The sequence below is a fragment of the Lasioglossum baleicum genome, chromosome 9 (assembly GCF_051020765.1).
Source record: "Lasioglossum baleicum chromosome 9, iyLasBale1, whole genome shotgun sequence".
NCBI classification, from domain to species: domain Eukaryota; kingdom Metazoa; phylum Arthropoda; class Insecta; order Hymenoptera; family Halictidae; genus Lasioglossum; species Lasioglossum baleicum.
Genome location: NC_134937.1, coordinates 16,861,512 through 16,885,056, shown reverse-complemented (window position 1 = coordinate 16,885,056; position 23,545 = coordinate 16,861,512). Strand labels below are relative to the sequence as shown.

Sequence of the window (23,545 nt, the reverse complement as noted above, 5' to 3'; positions counted from 1 at the left end):
CAAATTGTTCGATCAAGAGAAGCGAAAGGATCGCCGGGACCGGCTGCAATTATCATCCGTGTCAGCGCAAAACATTTCAAAAGAAAACGTAGGAATTTTAATAGAGTCGCGGCCAATATTCACGGTTCAACAGCATAATACAGATTCAGTCGCTTATCTGTATCATCTTGAAAACTGTAGTGTAAAAAAATGTTTCAAACACAAATTAGTAGTTACATTTTTTAAGTTTTTTTTTTTTAACAAGAAAGTAATCTTGAGGTTTGATATTACATTGCGTAATATTTGACCTCGTGTATGTCGAGGAAAAAACAAAGAAATGTTTAACAAGCTTTTCAAGGTGGAAGCAAGTGGGTTTGAAGCTGCTGTAAATATTTAATTTTGCTCCGGTAGAGAACAAGATCTACTGCAGAATTCTAGCCGCATATTGGAAAACGTACCCACTTGGTATCTTCTTGAGAACAGGGTGTACCGTACATTTCCGGAGGATTTATGTTCGACGGTGCAGGTCGACGGGCTGCCGCAAATCAACAATGATCGTCGAATCGTTACCAGGTGGTATAGTGGATGCATAAAATCGGCTTTCGGAGAACAACGCACCGAAATTTTGCAGTTGATTTACAAGAGAGAGAGAGGTGGAGGAGGAGGGGGAGGAGGCGCGGCAGCGATAAGTTAAACAGCAGAATTGAACGAGGTCGCATTGTTATCCAACGCTGGCAGAGTATCGTCTTACCAAATATGCTCCCTGGCTGAGAAAGTGAGACTGGCAAGAACCACTCAAGCTTGAGTAGCTTGTATACCGCGCGCAGGAGTAACGGCTGAAGTACTCTCTAAAGCCAGGAGAGCCGAATGTCGAACGGCTCAGTGTTGAAACAACCAATTCTAGTCGGTGAAGTATTCTCCGTGGTTGGAGAACTAATACTTGCGAAGATGTTGCTATAGTTTACAGAAGCGCTTTACTGCATGCCAGCCGGGGCTGAGTTGCGCCTCCTAACAGCGTCCATTAATACCGTAGACAAGAGCATAATTCGAGCACGACTGCAACGCGCGTCTTGCCATTCTGCCGGAAGATGCTCGCGTTGTTCACGTCAGCGACGGACATCTACGACAGATTGGCCGACACTCGAAGTATAATTCGCGAGAGGACTGAACTTTCTTAGCCGCTCCGCGAGATTTCTTCGTTGCTGTCTGAACTCTGCTGCTTTCGGATATTTCAGGTTGTCCGGGACCTCCATTACTATAACTACTGTTCTCCGAATGGCCATTTTGCGCAACTAGCCCGTGCAGTAATCAGACAACTTAGAAAAGGACGTTCTTCGTGAAAAAATAAGTGGATGGAATTTATTCTTTACACGCGAAACTGCGTTCGCAAGCGAACTCAAAAGCAATTGAAAAGACTGCTCTTTACTTTACCGGACTCAACATTTGTGCCTCATCCAGTAGATTTGTACCCGTCGCGAATGCAGATCGAATTTTCGAACCTCTAGGATTAGTAGTTGAGGAGATATGGTCGCTTAAAGATGAGCATATTTCCAGTTTCTTTTCCGGCTAAGGGCGCCGCCATATTGGTTTGTAGTGACGGTCGCACGTCGCCGCTTACTGAGTTGGTTAGGATTAGGTCGAGGGGGGGCGGCAGGGTAAGCAGCTCGCGGTCGTCACTACAAAACCAATATGGCGGCGCCTTTACCTGTAAAAAATGCTCAACTTTAAGCGACCTTATAGCTCCTCAACTATTGATCCTAAAGAATCGAAACTTCGATTTGCATCCGCGCCGGGTACAAATCTACTGGATTACACACCAAATATATCATAATTCGTAGGAGAAAGATACACTAATTTTGAGTCCGGTAAAGTTTACCCGAAATTTATTTTTATTTCTACGATCTTGTCTGTGACTTTGAGTAACCTTGAATGTCTTTAATTGAACGCAGTCCTTCAAGCCAATTTCTGAAGGGCTATCGGAGGTATTCACAATGATAATTTCGAATGAGTTTCATCTCAGAAAAAGTTCAATATTTTCTTTGTTTTTTACAGGGGGTGATCAAATTATCAGAGCCACAGTATGAAGAACGAGTATTGTTCATGTGACAGACACTATTCCCAATGTTTGTTTTTTAATATCAACACTTTATAAGAAATTATTAAATATTCACTAGAGCTAGATATTTGCTTAGAAATTCAAGTATCTCTAACCATTTGATCGCTGTAAATCTCTTTACAACAAGGGTTTCTTCGAAACCAGGCCAGTCGTTAAAAGTTATTCTGAAAAAATATCCCGGTAGAAAGTTTCACGTGTTGGATTATTGGATGCTTCGACGCGATAGCATGCTTTGAAGTATCGAGTGCTTTGTTATTCGTCGCGTGATCTCTTTGTGTGTGCTTATGTGTGCGTTCGCTTCTGTTAGCTTCTGATACTCGGTGTATGGAGCCTGGATGATGGAGCAAATGCCGCGTTTACCTAACTGACTTTATTATAGCTTGTTTTTAGAAAGAAGCGAATTGACGTGCATCGTCGGTTATAATAGCTGTCTACTTCGCCCCGATCGCTCCGGGCTCGTAAAATTTAAGCGGCGATGTGGGATGAGGAACTGCGACTATGCATATACACCTAGGCGTTCCTTCTTTCGAAAAGCGTAACTAGGTTGAGATTAACATGTGTAACCTGGGGAAGGGTGTACTCGAGACTGTAACGTGTAAACCGTTAGGTAAATGTCCTCGATCTTCGCTCACACCGTTGCTTCATCGGAAGTGTGCATTACGTCGATGCTGATGGGGTGCTGGCCTTCGATTAGTTGGGCGACACGTTCATAAATATTTCCCAACGAATTTTAATGGAATTATCAGACTGTTAAAGTATTTTCTTCATAATCTGAACACATAAAACTTTTGTATTATATGTGTATAAAATTAACTCCCTCCTTTAAGAATTGCTAGTTAGAAATACAATTTTAGAGGTGTTGCTTGTTTTTCATCAAACATAGTAAATTAGTTTCACTATGCACAAATCTTGCAAAAATTTGTTAAAATACTCTTAACATTCAGATGTCAACAAGAGATTGAAACTATGAAACAAAATTATGCAACAATGCAGCAGCAAACAATCATAAATACCTCAAAGTACCGTTACAGGATTAAACGTAGTGTTACCATTTATCAGAAGCAATTAAGTTTTGTCAAAGTTGAGAACTGATCTGCAAAACTAGAAAAGTATTACAAAAATGATGGGGCACTCGGATTAACTTCGTTTCTAGATTCCGGCGTATCTACTTCCCGGGGACTATCTATGAGAAACGGATATCGGAAACCACGTTTCTTTAAAGTATCGTACACCAGAGACGAAACGTTACCGGGCCGGGGCGGGGGAAAATTGTAAGTGATACGAGGCTGGCCAGAACATTTGTCTGAGAACGGAATCGACGTTGGATTCGCTACTGAAATAAATAGCGAAGTGGATCTGGAATAAATTGGAGAATACAGAATGGCCGCATCGCGAAAGTATTGGCCGGTATCCAAGAATTTATCCACCGATGTCGGGGTATAAAAATTTCAGCGTTATCAGGATTGGACGCGCGGCCTGTTTCTGCTGCTGAATATCTAATGAGCAAGAATAGACGAAATTGGTCACTCGGTTTGTCCATCGGTGTACACATGCGTGACACACGAACACGTTCCCGGCTTTTTCGCTCTTTGGCCACGAAATCTACAGAACTGATTTTTAAGCACGATTTGCCTCGACGATTTGCGTCGCATTCTCTTTACCGTTTCTTATTCGTTGGACATACTTTCGACGATACTTTGAACATCTACTTTGCTTGGTCCATTGTAAGTAGATCGCGAATTTTTATGCTAATTTTACATTTACAAGTAAAGTTGTTTGCAATTATCTCGCGAACTAAAGCCTACCGACAAAATTTTAAAGGGAAATGTGTCCTTTTCTACAAGTTCATCCAGAATAAAATTAACGCTTACACGCGAAACAAGAGCTAATTGGAAATATCTTCCTTTCTTTATTGGTTTTAACAGGTTCAAAATAATCCACCGATGTTCTTAAATTCTTTTACCGTTTTAAATATCATGCTTGTCGCAATCCCTTCAAAGATGGAATTTTAGAGATAAAGCATTTTTCACGATTTTAATATTAAGTCTAAGCTTTCCAGGCGAAATATGATATTGAACTGTTGCGATTAACGTTCACGAAATTTCATTGGAGCATCGTTAAAACAATTACGGGCCCATATACTTGCCCAAGATGGGACCAGCTTATTTAAGTCATTCAATCTCGTTTTATGGAGACATTATTTAAATTGCGGACGACATTTTTACGATAACAGTAAACACACCGTACCGACCACCAAATTTGACGCCACCGTCTCGTGGGATAAAATATATTCTTCGGGACGGTGATTTCGGGGGACGATGAATAAGAAGCTGCTCGGGATGTTAATTCGCGGTCACTTATCACGCGTGCAACGTGAAACACGGAAATTTCGAAATGGTCTAAGGTAATTTACGTCAAGCTGGATCGCGAACGGACCCGCGATCAGAATATAATTATCCCCGGACCTGACGGAAAATAATTTCAGGCTGTTCGATCGCTATGCATCACTCGCGCGAGCCGATTTGTAAACGAAGTTTAACGACCGGCCGAGGCCGGTCTCGATCGACGATTCCCCGCTCCCTCGTAAATCTTCTTCGGGTTCTATTTCCCGTTCGATCTTTCGGCCGAGGTATCGACTTACTTATTTCCTAAGAACTTGTTCGTTCCCCTGTAAACTTCTCTAAATTGTTTGAACTCGATTCGACCGAGATGCCGCCCGGCAAAGACATATCGCCGTTGCATCACGTTAAAGTGGCTGCGAAAGTAACGGCACAGAATCCCACAAAATTTTATTGATTCTTCGGAAGAATTTTCTGTAGATAAATAATTATTTAAATAAAAATTAATTTTTTAAAAATATCATGTTTAAAAAACGGACTAAAAAGTATAAAATAATTTTCCCTAGCCCCATACAGATTTCTAACCCCATACAAATAGTCCTGAAAATTTGTAATTGTGACTTTTTAAGAGCTATGAAAATAATTGCAAGATTTAAAACGAAAAACTTGGGGCTCTAGCTTATCGGCAACTTAGTTTAAAATCAATTGCAAAATTTGTACCGAACAGACAGACAGACAGACAGACAGACAGACAAGAAAGCGAGCTAATAAAAACGTGGTAAAATCCACAGTCATTCTACTAATAAAATTCTACATTTGTCACTAGCCTATGGATTTTATGCATTTATAACAGAAATTGGTCAAAATCATAATACTGCAACTGTGCCAAAAATTTGAAAACGCTATGTTGCATTACTTTCGACTTATTAAAATGGTTGAAAAGCAATAATTATCATTTTGCCATTTTTATTTGCGCAAAAGATGGCGAATTGTTATGAGAAATAAAAATTGTCTGCATTAATTGCAAGTAACAACAGAATAACTTTAACGAGCTGAAAATGCAACAACATTTCTAATTTAATTTAATTTTTAATTCCGTGCTGGTAACCCGGCTTTGCTGACAACAGGAATCATTGACAGGCATCGTGCATAGTGAATCAACGTAATACGGCGTTTAATGCGAGCTGAGTAGAGAAACTAACGGGTATAGAGAGGATCTCGAAACTGGGGAGATTACGTCGGACAACATTGGTTTATGGAGTTTCACGAATAATTGAATCTCACATCGAGATTCGTCGGCAGCAAACGATCGAGGCAGTGTGCTTATCGAACATTCACTGACGAAATAAAAAATATTTGAGGAGGGTGGAGAAAATTGCTGGTCGCCTCATTTTTCGAAATAAAATACAGAAGACCTCTCCTCATCTCAGACACAACGATATTCCAAATATTAACGTTACATTGTTTTCTTACGTTCGTCTTCGTTTCCATCAGTAAATACAGCTGCCTTTGCACATGTCAATTAAAAAAGAGATAGCTACAATTCTATAAATAAATACAGCTCTCTTCAGGAATCCGATCAAGCAGAGAAAACAAACGGTGACAGAGTTAACTGCCGCATCGTCGATGTAAGGTAAAACTGCTTTGATTATCCGGCCTGTCTGCTTTGCTCCCCGGACGTATCAACGAGATTGCCGGTAGACGGAAAAAAGCATAATAACGTAAGGCGGTTCGGTGCAGTTGAAAAATTTAGCAGTCATCGTTCGAGGCGACGCGACGCGACGCGACGCGACGCGACGCGACGCGTCGGTGCGCAGGTGGGGTTGGTTGGATGGATCACCACGTGGTAGAGTTTCCAGCGGAACGCGTCGGCGGACTATACTACAGTATAGCTAGACTATACTATATAGCAGGGTGCCGGGAGCTGGAGGCAGAAGCAGAGGGCGAGGCTGAAGAGGTTGAAGAGGGACGGTTAGGTCGCTGGTGTCTGTCTCCGGGGGCTCAGCTGCGGCGGCACCACGGTGATCGATGTCTCCACTCTCCGCAATTTGAACAATGTCCCGCTGTCTTGGACAACCATCCTCTCTCTCTCTCTCTCTTTCGCTCGTTTACCACCCCGCGTTCCACCATTTTCTTTTCCCCACCGTTTCCTTCTTTCCAACGCTTCGTGTCTGCCTCTGTCTCTCCCTTCCCCTCTTCTTCCACGTTGCGTTTCTCCTCCTGTCGTCCTCTAACCCCCGTCGATCGTCATTCTCCGCATTCCCCGCTAAAATGAACGTTATACCGAGCAAGAAGGATGCGGACCCATTCTTATTTACTATTCCAAACGGGGTTGGCTGCGGAGAAGAAGAATACGCGTATGCACGGATGAGGAAGTCGGGGCGGAGACAGGAAGCGCGTCTGCGACCGCGACTTCTTGCCCCGATGGAAGCCTGAGCAATCATGAGCTTCTTCGTGCGGGCTAAACAAACGCAACGGGATGAGAACGTCTGAAACGTGCCACGGAATCGGGGCTTGAAAAGCTCTTGCGCTCCCTGCCACGCCACGAAACGCCACGTCGCCTCGCGTCGCATCGTACAACGTTGTGCGTATTCACGTGTCGTTCTTATTGAGACAAGCACTTGCCGCCGCCGGCCCGATGAGAATCTACACGTATGCTCCGTGTTTTCTTTAGCATTCCTATTTGCATTTTCCAGTGGCATCCAGGGAAATAACAGCGTTCGATGAAATCGGCGAAACGACGCACGACGACACGCTGCTCTAGATTACCTCGAACGTGTAGCGCGGTCTCCGACCGGAGGAATACGAAACGTGACGGATTTGCTAAACAAGCTAATCACTACGGATTTTTGTGCGATTTGCAATTCCCGTGGTCAAATTTTAGTGAAATATCAAGTGAATCAGAATAGCAAATATTGGTGATTCTGTAAATAATTCTATGACATTCTAGATCAAATGAAAGTCTGATCTATCAACCGTTTTAAGGGGGTAGACTCGCGTTTCTAGGATTGCAAGGGATGCCTTCTCATTTCTCGATAATGCAAAGATGGAGGTTTTCAGTAGTCAAAAGCGCTAGATAAAAAATCAATCTAGGATACAATCTATCTAAAGCAAATTACGCCTCGTAAACGTAAAAATAAGACTTTTGAGAGCGATCGCAGCCTGGATTGATCTTTTATCTAGCCTTTTTGTCTACTGTAACACCCGATCTTTGCATTATCGAGAAATAAGAAGGCGCAACTCACACCCTTGCAATCCCGGAGAAACGTGTCTACCCCCTTAAATTTAAAAGGACTAGTTAAGATTGAAAACAGACGTTTAATTTCTAGTGAGAAATCCGACCAACCGGCATACGCAAATTAATTATAACAATGCAGTTCTTATGGCAGGTCCAGAAAGGATGAATTTAACAGTGACAAAGGGTGGAAGAGGAAAGGGTCCAGCGATTGAACATAATTCCCTTCGAAAACTCACTTTGGATTTCGTTCCCCGCTCGGGGCGTTTGCCCAGTCTGCACATATAGGCACTGGTTATCGAGTTAGATTAGGCAGGTACCTTACCTTCAGATCAGAGTACGTTTGCCGAGAACCTTTGGTACAATAGTTCTCAAAGGGGCTGACAAGGAGCGTGCATACCTTGGATGAATACAAACAATGGCGTAGAAGCAGCCAATGGTGCGCGGAATTGCGAAGTAACTTATTCAAGGGTTACGTCAATGCGGCATGCTACCGGTAATTTCAAACTTTAAAAGCAAATCTCACCCATTGTCTGATAAATTCCGATATCCCCTGAGCCAATCGCGATTGTATTAACGGCAGACAACGTGATCGGCCGAATTAATAGTTCATAGAACACGGAACCTGCAAATAATTACCCCGCGTATCTTGCAAAGTATGTGTTTCAACATTTATTGAATTTTATGATACAATTAACACGTGATGTATTCAATAATTACAAATGCAGAGCTTCCGGATTCAAGCTAACGCCGATGAAGAATTCACTCGATTTAAAGATAGCACTCTGGGTTCGAGTGGCTCAGGTTCACTGACACGAGCCGATCGCAATTTTTAACGAACAAGGAAGCTGACGTGTAAGGTATTCTCTATACTCTGTAATTTTCTTTCTTTAGACCTTCCAATCGGAATAGATTTTGCAATCTCTCGCAGATTGGAGCTTCGTTGCGAATAACGCATGACGTCTTACTTTGAGTGCTAGATGCGGAGACCTGCAATCTGTTGATCGGGGAAACTACAGTCTATTATTATGGCTCATCGATCCATTCCACTCTTTGCAAATTCATGAATGCATATTATACTTGCGCCATCCTACTGAAAAGAAGCACATCCTCTATTGTCTTCAAAAATCTTGAAACCGAAACGATCGAATTCCTCTTCTGTGAACATATTTATTTCGGGTATGAAAAACACAAAAAAATTTTGCCGAGATTACTGAAAGAATTATGTCAAAGAGTGTCGAGTGTTACAGAGACGCGTGTGTTCACAACAGGTTGAAAATCCTAGCAAGCTGAAGAGAACTGTCTCTCTTGTGATAGTAAGAAAATTGCAGTGACGTGGCGTCAACGAATAATGGAAAAATCTCTTTCGATAGTCACAGACGTGCCGCGTTTTATCTTTCGCGTCTCGCTCGAAGTTGGAGCGTCTGAAAGAAGGGGCGTCGAGTTTTCCCGGGCGGTTGCAGATTTATCCACGAAGAATGAAACGGATCCGTCTAATTCAGTCTTCAGGAACGCACGAGCGAATTGAAATTTTGTATTCCTGTCGCAGGTGGGCGAGAGGAGCTGAGGAGGACGGGCGGAACGGGGGAAAAAAGGAGAAGAGGGCGAAACTTTTCAACGAGTTTACGCGCGTCTCTTTCCCGTCGAGACTCCGAAGCCGCGGAGAGTGAAACTTGGCCCCGTCTGGAGATGAAATCCGTGGCGCGTGACGGCACGCCTTTCCGAGCCGAAATCGCGGTGCGATTTTAATTCTGCCGTTCGCGGAAACGTGCGCCGCGGATTAGGACGGTTTCTCGAGGACGACGGGGCCAAAGCGCGGTGCTCGTGCGAACATTTCGACGCTTACGTTTTCGACGTGATGAATATTTAGCGGCGGTGCTTGAAAACGTTAAGACGGCCTCGTAGACGCGCGACTATACCTAACCCAGGGCAACGTTAACCCTTCTCCAACCCCCACAGGCCTCCTTATCCGACCGTTTCATCCCTTTCGTAACGCGACGTAACAGGCCGTGCTTCCGTCTTAACTTCCCGGGCAACAGGAATTCACCGTTCCGCTGCGTCGACGTTGTTTACAACTTGCCGACGGCATTTAGTATGATTACGGTTCGTTAAAAAACCCGGGGCTTCTTTGTTTCTCCGCTTTAGCCAACTTCCCACTGTGTTCCACCGGCTCCAGCCACGGTATAGATCAGGTTATCCCAGAAATATTGTACAAGATGCGAGCCAACTTGCCAGTCAGCGTTTTTCTCCCAACCGTACGGAGAAAATGGAGGGGAAGAAATTTTATTGTTTCTGGTAATTAGTTACTTCAGGGAGCCAGGGTCGCTTGAATCTTGACACACGCATAGAGACGAAGACACTTTACTGAATTACTTCCAAGCGGTGTTAGCCTTAATTATCAATTTTTTTTATCGAAGCCAGACCTAACCCAGACAATGTAATACATACATTCTTTAATTAAATTCAGGGTAGAATGATAAATTTGAATTATATCAGAATCGAACATTTCTTAACAAAATGCACTAATTTATATGTTGGTCTCCAGCATTTTTCATTCCAAGGAAAGGAGCTTGATTAGAGTGGCACATCTATGGTGTCCAACTATTTACGTGAATTGAATATTTATATAACTGAATTTACAATAACATTGGTATTCAAAAAAACAGCAATTTATGACTTACCGTTTACAGACGATAATTTTCGAGAAGTGCGTGAATCTCCGTTAAGACACAGAATACCTAAAACACAAAATAATAATGCATCGTTAGTAATTGCTTTAAAAAGCTTTCGAAAATTATTTCTAAAAATATTATATACAACAATTTCCATTTTATACACATGGAAATGTTAACAACGATTATGGCAATAATTAATAAATCAAATCCGACTGTTTAAGACGATTAAAATAATAAAACAGTTTAACTTCGGTTTCTCACAACAGACAATTTTGTTTCCATCCAAAGATCTGCACGCAACAACAACCAATCTATAAAACAAAATTCTATAGACAATAAAGCCCCTCAAATTCCCATCTTAATCCTCTCTAATGATCTTCGCCCTGGTCCTCACCCGACACAATGAAACGCGTTTGCTCGCAACGACGCAGCAGCTGACGATAACAAGAAAATTGAAATAATCGCTCGGGATGCGCTAAACACGGTAAAACTACGGCTATAGCGGGAGACTTGATGAGCGTCTAATCAAGCGTGGCGCTCGCGCATCTAATTACAAAGCAACCTGCGAAATAATTAACGCGGTGGGTCATGGGATGGCTGTTATTAACGAAAATTAACTGAGTTCGCGCGTGGCTAGAACCGAGCGCGTGAAGAAGAACAGAGATAGAGAGCGAAGAATGGGGCGATGAAAAGCAACGAGAGACAGAGAGAGAGAGCAAGATAGAAAGAACCGGTAGAGCGGCCTTAGTTAATAATAACGAGAATCGCCAACTGTCGCGGATTTTAATTCGAAATGTTCAATTAGCGTGCGGCCGGCGAACCGTGACGCGGTCGTATCATCGCCGGGTAACGACTGCCTTCGTTCTTCGCCGGCATAACAGCCGTAAATTGGAAAGTGATACCGAATTCACGCGTCACCGAGCGCACCGTGCGATCACCGCGTTAATTATAGATATCCGGGGACGCCGCGACGCCAGTGTATTTTAGGTAATTGGGGGTGGAGCCCGAAATCGCGGCGCACCCTTCCGACGTCCTCGCATTTTCCGCCGAGCGTCCGTTCCCTGACAGAAGCGTGCAACGTCGATTCGAGGAAACAGGAAGAGAGAGGAAGCAGAGATATAGATACAGGGACAGAGAGAGGAAAAAAATGAGAGGCGACCGTGCACGCTTTAAAAAGTTCGACCATTTATACCAACCCCTGTCTCTCTCCGGCGTATCCCTGCACCCACACCGCCGTCGCGTCCTATCTTCCTCGGACGGTTAAATCGTTCGACATCGTAACTCTCGGCGAATTAATAATTTCACTCGCCCGAGATATATCCTATCCTATCCATATTTTTTCTTTTTTTCCTCCTCCCACTCTCTTTTCACGGGAAAATTAGCCACCAGAGGTCTAAGTGGATTCTGCGTGCAATCGATACCGCGTGGTTCGCGTGAACGTGCTATATCGTTCCTGTGTGTGCGCATTCCACGGTAACTTCCGCGAATGCGATAAACTCTTTGACTGGCGTCGATCTCGTTTCCGAAAACTTGCTCTCCTGTGCTTTATGAAGCCCTGGCGCACGGGACCTGCGTTATTACAACCGGCGTATCGCGTTGTTTCGCGATATTGTTTGGGGTAGATTGGGGCGCGTTGTTTGCTAGGGATTATTCTAGCGAGTAAGCTTGAAATTTGGAAGAACAGGAAAAGCTCTCTTATTTCAACCCTTGTATGAACAAACCACATGTTCAACGACGTTCAAATAATATTAGACTTCGTAGTCTCAGTATATGCTTCAAAGCAATAACATATTTTTAAACAAAAGTGTACGAAACAGTTCAGAGAAAAATTGAGAGTACGCACCCAAGTATCCGTCTATTGATATAGAATATAAAGGGTTTTCTTGCTTTAGAAGATATTATTTTCGACAGCATCGTCAGTATTAGATTTGATAAGGTTAACAGCAATTCTAGAGGGCGAGGCCCTTCTCGTGATCACTTTAAACTGTTAGGGGATCGGTTAAAAAATTAATTTCCTCGGTCAATCTGATTCTGGATGATTGTACGTTCGCGAAGCTTCAAGGTGTATCTATGCATAACATCATCTCCGTGATACCAATTTCTCTCACCTCTCGAGCAAACCGAAGAAAAAACGAGCCGGACAGTAACAAAAAGCGGAGGCTCGTTCAGTCGACGACATGTACCTGGCAAAAAGAAGCTATCGTCGCGGGATGCACGCTTCGACGAGAAAACAAGGTAGCAAGTAATTCTCAATAACGACCCCAATTACGCCCATGCACGTCATTCCGGGCGTTTGATACTGCGCGATCTGTGCGCGAGCGTTCTACTTAATCGCGGCGTGTCCCGCATAATAATAACCGGGCTGTAGGTATAGGATGGCGAAGGGGGATCCGTCTTGTATCGAGTAAAAAGGCCTGGGCGCCACGTCGAGGCATAGGAGCGCAGGTGCGTGTGGGATGACACGCTAAGTGACTGGAAATCATCCGAGGATCGCATGCGCAGCTGTCCCCGTAATTTTCGTAGTTCGGCCGGGTACGGGTGCAACTGCGTGTAGTGTGTCTCTGTGCAGGTGGAAATGCGTGCACGGTCGATCGAACGGAGAAACACGCCGGAAGGCGGATGCTGCGGACGGAAAAGCGCGTCATTCGTCGGTCCGTTTGTGATTTAGCGCGATTGCCGTCGCGCGATTTCGTTGGCTGACGGGTTCCCCGAGCGAGAAAGGGTGCAACGGGTACACCGTCACCTATAGACGGGTCCACCTACCGGTTTGTAGTTCCTAGCGGATGACTCTCCGGTGTACTGGTGTTAGGGATCCATTAGCTAATGGCTGCGCACCAGCCATCTGCTCGACGCTAGCTTTTATTCGCCCGTTCCCGTACTCCCTCTTCATCACTCCCCTCCCACTTTATCTCTCTCTCTCTCGCGCGCGCTCTCTTTTCGTGTCCCATACATCCCTTCGTCTTTTTCGCACCACCCTACCGCTGTCCCGTAGCTTAGCCCAGGCTCATAACGGGGACCGCCGATTCATTTATTCATATCTTTCTTTTTCTCCTCGTAAGTGAACCCCTTGCCGCCGCCAACCCAGCCGACCGCGGTCCTTTCGTGGTTTTTGTTCAACGCTGCGCGATACCTTATGGGGGTGTTTGTAAACGACTCTCGAGGCAAGGGGCCGTTGCGACAGAAATGCTTCGAAGAGCTTTTGAACAGGGAACCTGTGACGTGATCGATTGCTCTGTTCCTAGCTCCTGTTCGTTTCGAGTGTTGTAGGCGGGACGACAACCATCCCGCTCGATTCCAAGGAGATTTTCACATTTTTTTCACCTGCGATCTCGACTTCAAGTCATCTTTATTAGGATCTCTGTACAACGTACAAATTTTCCAGATCAATTTTCAGAAACGGGAATAGTGTACAAATTTAATAGGTTGTCTTAATAGGTCCTTTTGCAATGTCGACATTTCACTCTTTGCACTCGGTTGTTCTCTCTGAGGCACCACTAAAAATTGCTGTATCATTATTCAAAATATTGTTTACATTATTAAATGTATCGGTATCTAATCAATTATTAAACATTTAGGTATTGTACCTATTACATATCCATAATATTTCAGAAAATATAGGGAATGGAAATATTCTAGATCGGAAGAAATGTTTAATTTTCCAGTTAAAATACTTCCGAGTGCAAAGGGTTAATATCGTTATATAACACATTGTTAGTGTTTTATTACGTCTTCACGCTAATGTACTAGATTACAATATACTAAATTCTTACAAATTAATAAATTTCTCATCTTAAGCATGTATTCACGAATTAATTTGTACACCTGATAGAACAATGATGACAGAAGATATGAAAATATAGGATAACTTTTAAATTTTCAAATGCATAATATGTTCAGTAACGTGTCTTGTATAAGATGATTTTTTGAGCGGCCATACTATCAATTTGTTTAATCCGATCAACCTTTTTAACACTCTCCACGAAAATAAAGTAAAAAGTACTATTGAAATACGCTCGGGAACGTCTTGCTTTAAAGTGCTAAGCTAAAAATATTGAACGCAGGAAGCAATGATATAGTTGTTGGTAGAACAGATCGTAAACGCAGGATACCGACACTTTATCTTTCTCGAATAAAAGAAACCGTTCCAAGAGACATAATCACGCGATTTTAATGCATGCGAAGTGCAACGCCGCTCTCCATAAGAAGACGATGTCAACATTATTGCCGCGTATTTCCTGCGTCCGACCGTCACTCCGTTATTTATGCGAGCACATTTTTGCCACAAGCAAAAATTATTCCCTCGTAAAAAGTTCAGAAAGATACATATGGGATTTAATTTCCGGACACCGATACCGGGGCTGGCCAGGATCTCTTGCCAACCGTGAGAATTATACCTTTGGAACTAAAACTACTTTTACAATAAAGGCGTTTGTTAGCATCGGACCGCGGGTCGTACATTATTGGATTAAATAGTTTATTATTTTTGTCACGGAAAAATTCGTTTTCTCTCTCCACGAGTTCATTAAAGCTGAATGGATATCGTTGCATGAAGGGCACTGAGCTTTGCTTATGAAAATATTTGAGGCATTTAAGAATATTGTTGTTTCGTTTCCAAAATATTCAAATTATTACGAATTAATTCAGACAATGAATTCAGACAATTTTCATTTGGCATAATAATCCGCAGCTGCAATATTGCAAATTTTAAAAATGAATTCCTTTTTCAATTTTCCATTCTTGCCATTTTCAATACAGGCCCGGGTAAAAAAGTTGTGAAAATCAATTTTTAGTATTTCTTCGCAATTCCGACCAAGTGTAATTTTTCCAAAATGTTCTTTACACGTCTTCTAAAGCGTCTTCTATTAAGAGGTGACATTTTAATAGAATTGTAAAAAAGCTGTTTTTTTTAAAATTCATAATAACAGTTCTTAATCGAATACCCTCTACTAAACTGGTTACAGAGTTGTGCTACTTCCATTACATTGTATTCAATTACGTTGTAACAGAATTACATAATTCACAAACCTTTCAATTAATTCAATTACTAAGTATTTTAATGAGATGTGTAATTGAAATACAATATAATTGAAATACAATATAATTAAAATACAGCTCTCCAAATTATAGCCCAGAACTTTGAAGAAGTGCGATATATTTTCATGTTTTTCTTTCATATACTTGTTTGCTGTTTGTGCGGCGTAGTTTCTATTCCTTGACCTCGTTCATAATATGTAACGCTATTTCATGTTTATGGTTGAAATGTAAAAAATGTGTAACGCAGAAGTTATTTCTGTTCAGATATTATAAATTTATAAATAATAAATTCCTGTTTGGAACCTTTTCACATGGATTTTTCAACCTCTTCTTACCCATTACTTTATTAGTCTTTAATTTTTAATTTTAATTTAATTACATCGTAATTAATGTAATTTGATAATAAAGTATTTTGTAATTGCACTCCAATTGCAATTACGAATTACATTGTAATTTAATTGGATAAAGATCTGAATTATAAATTACAACTGAGATAAATTACAATGTAATTCAATTACTTCGTAATTATAATTCCTGGAGTAATTCAATTGTAATTCTGCACAACTCTGACTGGTTCTAGTATTACACAGAAAAATTGGAGACGTTTGGTCAATTTGTAAAAAGTAATCCCGATTTGAAGCGAGTTCGATCAGTTATGGGAGTCGGTGTATATCCGTAGCGATATAGATCCGCCAGAGCGACATTTGAAAAAATGGCATGCATATCTGGCTGCGGCATCCGTCCGTAAGTGCATTTTATTTAAAAAACTCTGCGGTATCATCACAGCGAGGAGTATACGGAGCCGCAGGATCTCATCAGCATTCGCATCCCTTGGAAATCCGAAGCGGAAACGCGCGACGCGGGGATTACCATTTCCACGAAATCTGGGTCTCCCCGGAAGCCGCGCTTTGTCTTCATGTAAATAAAAAGACGCTCGTTTACGAAGTATATACACGCTGGAAGGAAAAGTTTCTCTTGGTGGCCAGGGCGAAAGTATACGGGCCGCGACTCCCAGGTGTATCCTGAATCTTCTGGCAGCCGCCGAGAGTCGTAGCTGTCCTTCCGTTCTTGTGGTCCCGCGTGGGGTCACAGGAATCACGAATCGCGAAGATTTACAGAAATATTTTGACAGAAATACATGGGGGCGAACGTTGCATATTTCATCGGTCACGATTTCCACGGGGCCCTTTCTCGCAGTGTGCCATCCTCTCTCTTTCTCTCCTCTCCCCTAAGGATAGGCTCTTTGTCTTCGTTTGGTGGACTGACCGGCTCAAGGGCTCACCGGAGAGGCTGCGAGAGGTTGAAAGGGCCACGCTCTCGGTACTTAAACCCGTGATATATGCGATATACACTCGATGCTGCCCACAGGTACTTACCTGTGTACCGACTCGAGGCCAGGTACAGCCCCGGGACCACGAGTTCTACACATGTTCGCCTACTTTACATTGCGGTGAGTAATGCGCCACGGACCTGGCATTAAAAGCGCTAGTAAAGTCGGCCTTTGCCAAAGGGTACACACACCGTCGCCCCCATGGCTGTTACGGGACGCCATGCGACGAGAAGATGAACGAGAGGCCGCGTCCCGCCGCTAATAATATGTCATTAAAACCGGCCGTGTGCAACGACAAAAAAAAAATAAAAGAAAAGAAAGACGAACGGGAAAAAGTGACGCGCGCGCGATTATGTGCAAATGCATTTCCATGCGTGAGCTTTTTTCGCTCGGCAGTCAGCCCGCTGCACTGGATCGAAGCGAGAGGTATCGCCTCCTTTGAATGTAAATTTCAGAATCGTTATCGTGTCACCGATGGATCCAGAACTGCGGAATGCTGGAACTCCGGGCTGCATCGTGCAGTGATGGCTAGTAATAACGCTAGAAGCTATATTAGAAAGAATTTTCTCCCTTTTTTTATTATCTTTCTACTCACGAGACACTAAGTTCCCAGTAATGCATAGTAAGCTGCGGATCTTATGCAAAAAAAATATATAAAAAAAACTTTTCAAAAACCACGCGTATATTAAAATGCACTAAAAAGGAGAAAATAATTTTTTTAGACATTAGTGACTATAAATAAAAGCGTGGAGCGCTATACTATATTGACGTAATCTTCGTGTAATCTTAATATTACATAAGCATGGTTTTTAAAGTTTTTTTTATATATATTTTCTTATTTTCTACTTTTTAGTCTTGTTTAAATGGAACGTAAGATATGAAAATACGTGAGATAGAATGAGCGGACGATTGAAATTATACCTGATTTTTGTCATAAATGCATCAAATCCACAGTCTAATAATATGTATTGAACTGTTGTATTTCAAATTTTTAAAACTCGGTCAGGATAAATGCATAAAAGACACAGTGTGATAATATGTATTGAATTGTTGTATTTCGAATTTTGAAACTCGGTCAGGAGGAACAAATGTGGTCGGTACCCTTATGACGACGAATGAAACTGTGTGACAAGCTAATCGTCTCTTGAGTGCCAGTTGAAAAGGCAATATCACTGACATTATCAATAGAACAATTACAATCCCCTATGCAGATATAATCTACGATTGCATAATAATGTTTACCGAGCATAGGTGAAGGTCTGGTACCCTTCAATAAGTAAATTAGCCAGCAATATTGTCGGCGTTACCAATAAACCGCGGCGCAAAATTAATCCCACCGCGTACAAACAATGGGCGCAATATTAAATGCAAAATCGCCGGCAGATGCGATTGAATTGCTCATACGCGTCGCTAATACTCCGGCCGCTCTGCGAATTTCAATTTTACTACTCTTAACCTTCGCGTTGAATGTCGATCGTAACATTTATTTGTCAAAGCGGATCGCGGTCGAAACGTTTATCCCATGACACTCGCAATTAACAACGTAATGTAACCCATTCGCGAACTAAAAGAAAACGGGGATTTCGAGTAATCGACAATGTTTTAATGTCACACACAGTGTTCGGCAAATTTTATTTTAAATATTAAATAAACGTGTGATTTTAATTGCAAATAATAACTAAGCTTTTTATATAAATAAAAGTAATTTAAATAATTCCAAAAGTGATCTATTTATTATTTCTTATTTGCAAATAAAAGATTATTTATTCTTTGGATTGAGGTGGAAATCAAATAAACAGTTTTTGGTCTTCTCTTATTTCCTGTATTTTGTATATGTATACAATGAACACGTGCGCGTTTTTTGTCTACTATAGCAACCTTTTCACGTATACCGCCAGTGGTCGGGCCTGACCGGAGGGCCTAGCTGCCTATAAAAAAATACAATTTCATTTATTATTTGCCAATACAAATAATAATTAAAATTGTATTTGTAAATAACAATTAACTTCATTATTTTAAATAATTCATTTAGACTTGCTTAAATAATAAATAATTATTTTTGCTTCTCTTGATTTGAATATCCAGATAACAAAAATAACTTTTTATTTAAATAATTATTTATTTATTATCCAACACTGGTTACACAACAGTATCAATATTAATAAACCGCGACTTTATATAATTTATATATTTACATTAAACATGACAAAATTTTTAAATCTTCATTTTCTGGCTAAATGAATAACATAATTTTCGAAAATCTATATGAATTGTTTTTATACAATGAATTGATGAAATAATAGTATAAAAATGTGTATGCCAATAAAAATAGCAAAATTGTATAACAGAATGTTTTTGTAGAAATATATGTCCTTAACGCAAGTAAAAAGTTTCTTAATTAATTACGAGGCTATTAAGCCGTCAACGCGACGTAACGATTTTTCCGGCGGAGGCCGTTACAAAAGCTGCAATTAAGTTGAAAATATTGAATAAATTACGGATAATTAGTTTAATACCTATGGGGATGTCGTTGCAGGCGTTAACGGCAAAGCAATTATTTGGTTACTAATTATTTCACTGTTTCCCCCGACTAAATCAGCCAGTTTTTAAAATCCTCTGAGAACGGCGCGGCGCTCGGGTAACTACTGTACACAAGCCCGGCGTTGTTGTTTTGGAGTTTCGCATTACACGTCTGCTTTCCTCCAAGAAGTGCACCTACTAATTACCTGCTGCGTCAGTCTCCTCGTTAACTGTAGACGAGCAAAGGGAACGGAGAACAGAGAAGCATTCCGAAATAACGGTTAACTCGCAGCAATGAATCCCAGGGTTCAATTCAAAATTTCCGACGTCGAGATTTACAATATTCTTTTCACGTCGTTCCCTTGACAACTTGAAACATCGAGAGAAACGACATGCTGAATAATTCTTCTTCTACTTATTGTCAATTATATGTAACTTGCGCGTGTACACGTCCGTCCGTGTGTCCCCAAGGAAATAGGGGATGAGATCGTTGAATAACTTGCAGTTGCGTCTAATGATGATTGTTAATCTGTTTAGTTTTATGAAAATTGATAGCAAGGAATATTCTCTTGTCTTAATGGTGCTATCAGTTTCAAGATATAGTATCACCTTGTTTACAATACTATTTTTATGTTTAACATATGCTTAAACAATTCTGTGAACAATCAAATCAACAAGTTTGCTCGGACATTTTCCACCAGGGGTTGTATTTTCCATCCCGTAACTTCTAGGGTTGTTTGCACCCCTTCATTATGCGTAATGACCGATAAAAACACTTGTTCAATCAATGAAAGCTTCATGAAAATTAAATATCACTCTACCTGAACGTGCTACATCGCTTTATATTCAGTGTCTGACTATTACTGTCTGAATCTACTGAACCGAAATCGAAGTTCCAAGAACGTCTCGAACGATAGGTAAAGAAGTGAAACTGAGTTGACTAAAAAATCGATCATTCTATCGGTGAACATATTAAATAGTGATTGTAACTTTCGAGGGTATATGCAATTCTATTTTTCATGTTCAACATATCCACGATTTTGCTTCAACAGTTTCCTCGAGGAGTAATATTATTCGTCCCTAACTTTTACGGTTGTTTTCGCCCCTTCACCATGGGAAATGGCCAATATAAACACTTGTTCAATCAATCGAAGCTTAATAAAAATCTTACAACCTGTGTGCACTATATTGTTTTATATTGTCTGACTGGTAATATTTAGATACAAGATCGAAATCGAAGCTCCAAGAACGTTCGAAACGATTGACAAAGAGTGAAACGAGCCCTCGTTAGCTAGTTGACTAAACAATCGTTCATTGAAAAGAACGGATTCCAAACAAGGGTCTAAACTAATCGCAGAAATTCCTCAAAGTGGCAAGAAAGATCGCCACGTGTAGTAAATCACTCGAGTGTATAAAGCCGGCCGCTAGCATCGATTTTGTTTAACGATACAAAGTTCCAGCGAAAGCCCCGGTTGAATGGGAAATAAGTGTCGTCGGTGTAGCCCGTTTCGAAATGTATATTCGCTCGTAATTCAGACGCCTCGAGGCTTGGCCACCGCCCGCCAAGCGGTTAAGTGTTTCCGCGGGACCAATTTTAATAATGCCAAGCGTCTCGAGCGGCGCAACAAAAGAGCCCCTGCCAGCCTTCAACCACTTTGACACCGACGTGTACTCACTCTCGGAGTTCTTCATTTCTCCACGCCGTTCCACGCTTCCTGTTCTTTCAACACGGGCTTCCCCGATTCGATTCTTACCTCTTTGATGTCGTTCAACTGTTTCTCTCTTCGGCTACTTACTTAAAACCATTATACCGGGCCGTTAGGGCACGGCTTAAAGTGTTACCAGAGTAAATAGCCCGCGAGGAGATCGATGAAACGCACTTCGAACCGTCGGATCGAACAATTTATAAGAACCCAACTCCGCCAAGATACATACAATTGAATTGATGCTCCTTTGGAAATGAAAGATTCCACGGACCGCGAAGTTTGTTAAAACTTCCCTCCCTGTTTCGAGAAGTTGCAGAAATGAAAAACGACTTGGGTAGACATTTCTCATCGCGGGTTTAATGAATACTATCCATCCCCTGGAACGCTCCGAATAACTTTCCCTTATGTACGTAAGTTATCTTTGCTACTTTTCAAGGTACATATAACAGGAGGATCTTGATAATACTAGTTCATAAGATTGTCGGCTTCGCTGGTTACTAAATCGTTCTCACACCTCGACGAAAGATCCTGCAATTCGCGAATTTTGTATAATATACTACGCAAAGTAATACACTCCCAGTCAGTGTTCATTTGTCAGTGGTAATGTACAATTTTGTTTTTGTAACAAATCGGACGGTGGGACGACGAGCTCGGGATATGCGATCCAGTAACCAAAATACAGCAAAAATTAAATAGCGAGAGTAATAATAATATTTTCAATAAATTCTCCATTTCATAATAGTAGAAAATGTGGACAACCCCTTAAGGGTTTACGTTCGCCCTTTTACATTTGCCTATGTGTTAATTTTTCTGAGAAACATATATAGAAAGTTGTGGCTTAAAGATCTAAATGGATCTAGCCATGAGTGCCATGAAATTGTCCAAAACATTCGCCCTGCCAGGAGTAAAGAGAATTACAGTATAAATACAGTGGGTGTGTACAAAATATTCGTACACTTTTTAAAAACTAATAACTGTTTTATTATTGTATCAAACGACCTGATTTTTTATAATCAATTAGAAGCATTGGTTTACGAAATGATATGCAAAAAAGATTTTCCAAAAATTATAATTTACAAGGTTAAATGCAAAAATAAAAAAGGCATTTTCTAAAACTTTTTTATTTCGGGTCCTTAATGAAAATTGAAAATATATGTTTTGTAGATCTGTGTTAGTTATACGCATGCTGAAAATTCTCATTGAAATCGATTAACATGCACACGAGCTACGAGAGGTTAAAAATTGTGAGAATCGTAGTTTTACACGACTTTTGATCAGTTTCTGCTTAAAATCCACAGAATCGTACATCTTTCAATGCCTGTTGGTTTTTCCTGCGTCGATCGATTTCGATGAAATTCTCAACATGTGCATAAAGAACATAAATCTAGAAAACATATATCTTAAATTTTCATTTAGGGCCCAAATAAAAAATTTTTAAAAACTGCCCTTTTTATTTTTGCATGCAACCTTGTAAATTGTAATTTTTTGGAAAATATTTTTTGCATTTCAGTTCGTAAACTAATGCTTCTAATTGATTATAAACAATCAGGTCGTTTGGTACAGTTACAAAGAAGTTATTAGTTTTTAAAAGGTGTACGAATACTTTGTACACCCACTGTACATATATAAATATTTGAATATTCAAGAAAGAATGAAATTTGCACTCGGATTTCCGGGATAACGAAACCTATAACGATAATGGGTTGCGAAGTTATGAGCGGTAATGTAAAACCGGGCTATACATCCAGCATCATTAATCCATCCGGACACCGTGTTGTGATTCAATGTAATTATGCTGTGTATAAAGGCAACTGGCACGATGAATGGAGCGTACTGTGCACGCAGCTGAACTCTTCTTCCTCCTCCTTCGTTTCCTCCCCTGGCTGCTCGTCCTCGTGTTCCTTTCACATTTTCCTCTTCATCCGTCGAATCCTAGCGTTCGATTCACCGTGGCTGGCCAGTCTCTACTTTTTCCCCTCGTTCTTTCCTTGATTGCTTCTTCGCTGTCCGCGTCTCTGACTCCGGGAGGAAGGGGTTGGTCCCGGACCCGAAGGAAAGCTTCGCTGTCGACGAGTAATTAGGAGGAGCAGTTGTGGAAGGAAACAATTGGTTCGAGTCAACGTCGTAACTTCCAGCCAGATAACTAATCACGAGTCGCGGCACGAAAAAGAGAGAACGACACAGCTCCGGCGAAATCGTATTATGACCGTGACTGTTACCACCGGTTCGTCGGCGACGATTGCTTGCTACCCGAAATCCACACTTGTTGGAAGAAGTACAGTGGATTAATTCGGCCGCGCGGTCGAACAATTCTGTTATCCTTTAACCTGTTACCCGGGTAAACTGGTCAACTCGACGGTCGAAATTAATACGCTCGTGACATCGATTGTTTCGAGAATCGGCCTCGTTCTTGCAATTTACCGTAATTCGATAAATGTGCGGTTTGTCGGAAACGTGGAGAAGACGCGACAAAGAAATTTCGGTCGTTTCTCTCACAATTTAGTAATGTAGAAGAGCCATTGCAATTATGAAGCCACGCACTTTAATTTTTACTAAAATAATTTACTTTATGCTAAATTTCAATGTGTTCGAAATTTTAAGAAACTCCATT

General features: G+C 41.3%; 1 protein-coding gene across 2 annotated transcripts in view; it reads right to left on the bottom strand.

The window, feature by feature from the left end:
- LOC143211967 (discoidin domain-containing receptor 2) overlaps nt 1-23,545 on the bottom strand; it is a 243,136-nt gene that overhangs the window by 156,902 nt on the left and 62,689 nt on the right. For both annotated transcript variants that reach the window (XM_076430163.1, XM_076430162.1), the window contains exon 2: nt 10,351-10,407. The gene's annotated coding sequence lies outside the window, so the exon portion shown is untranslated. The remainder of the gene's footprint in view (nt 1-10,350; nt 10,408-23,545) is intronic.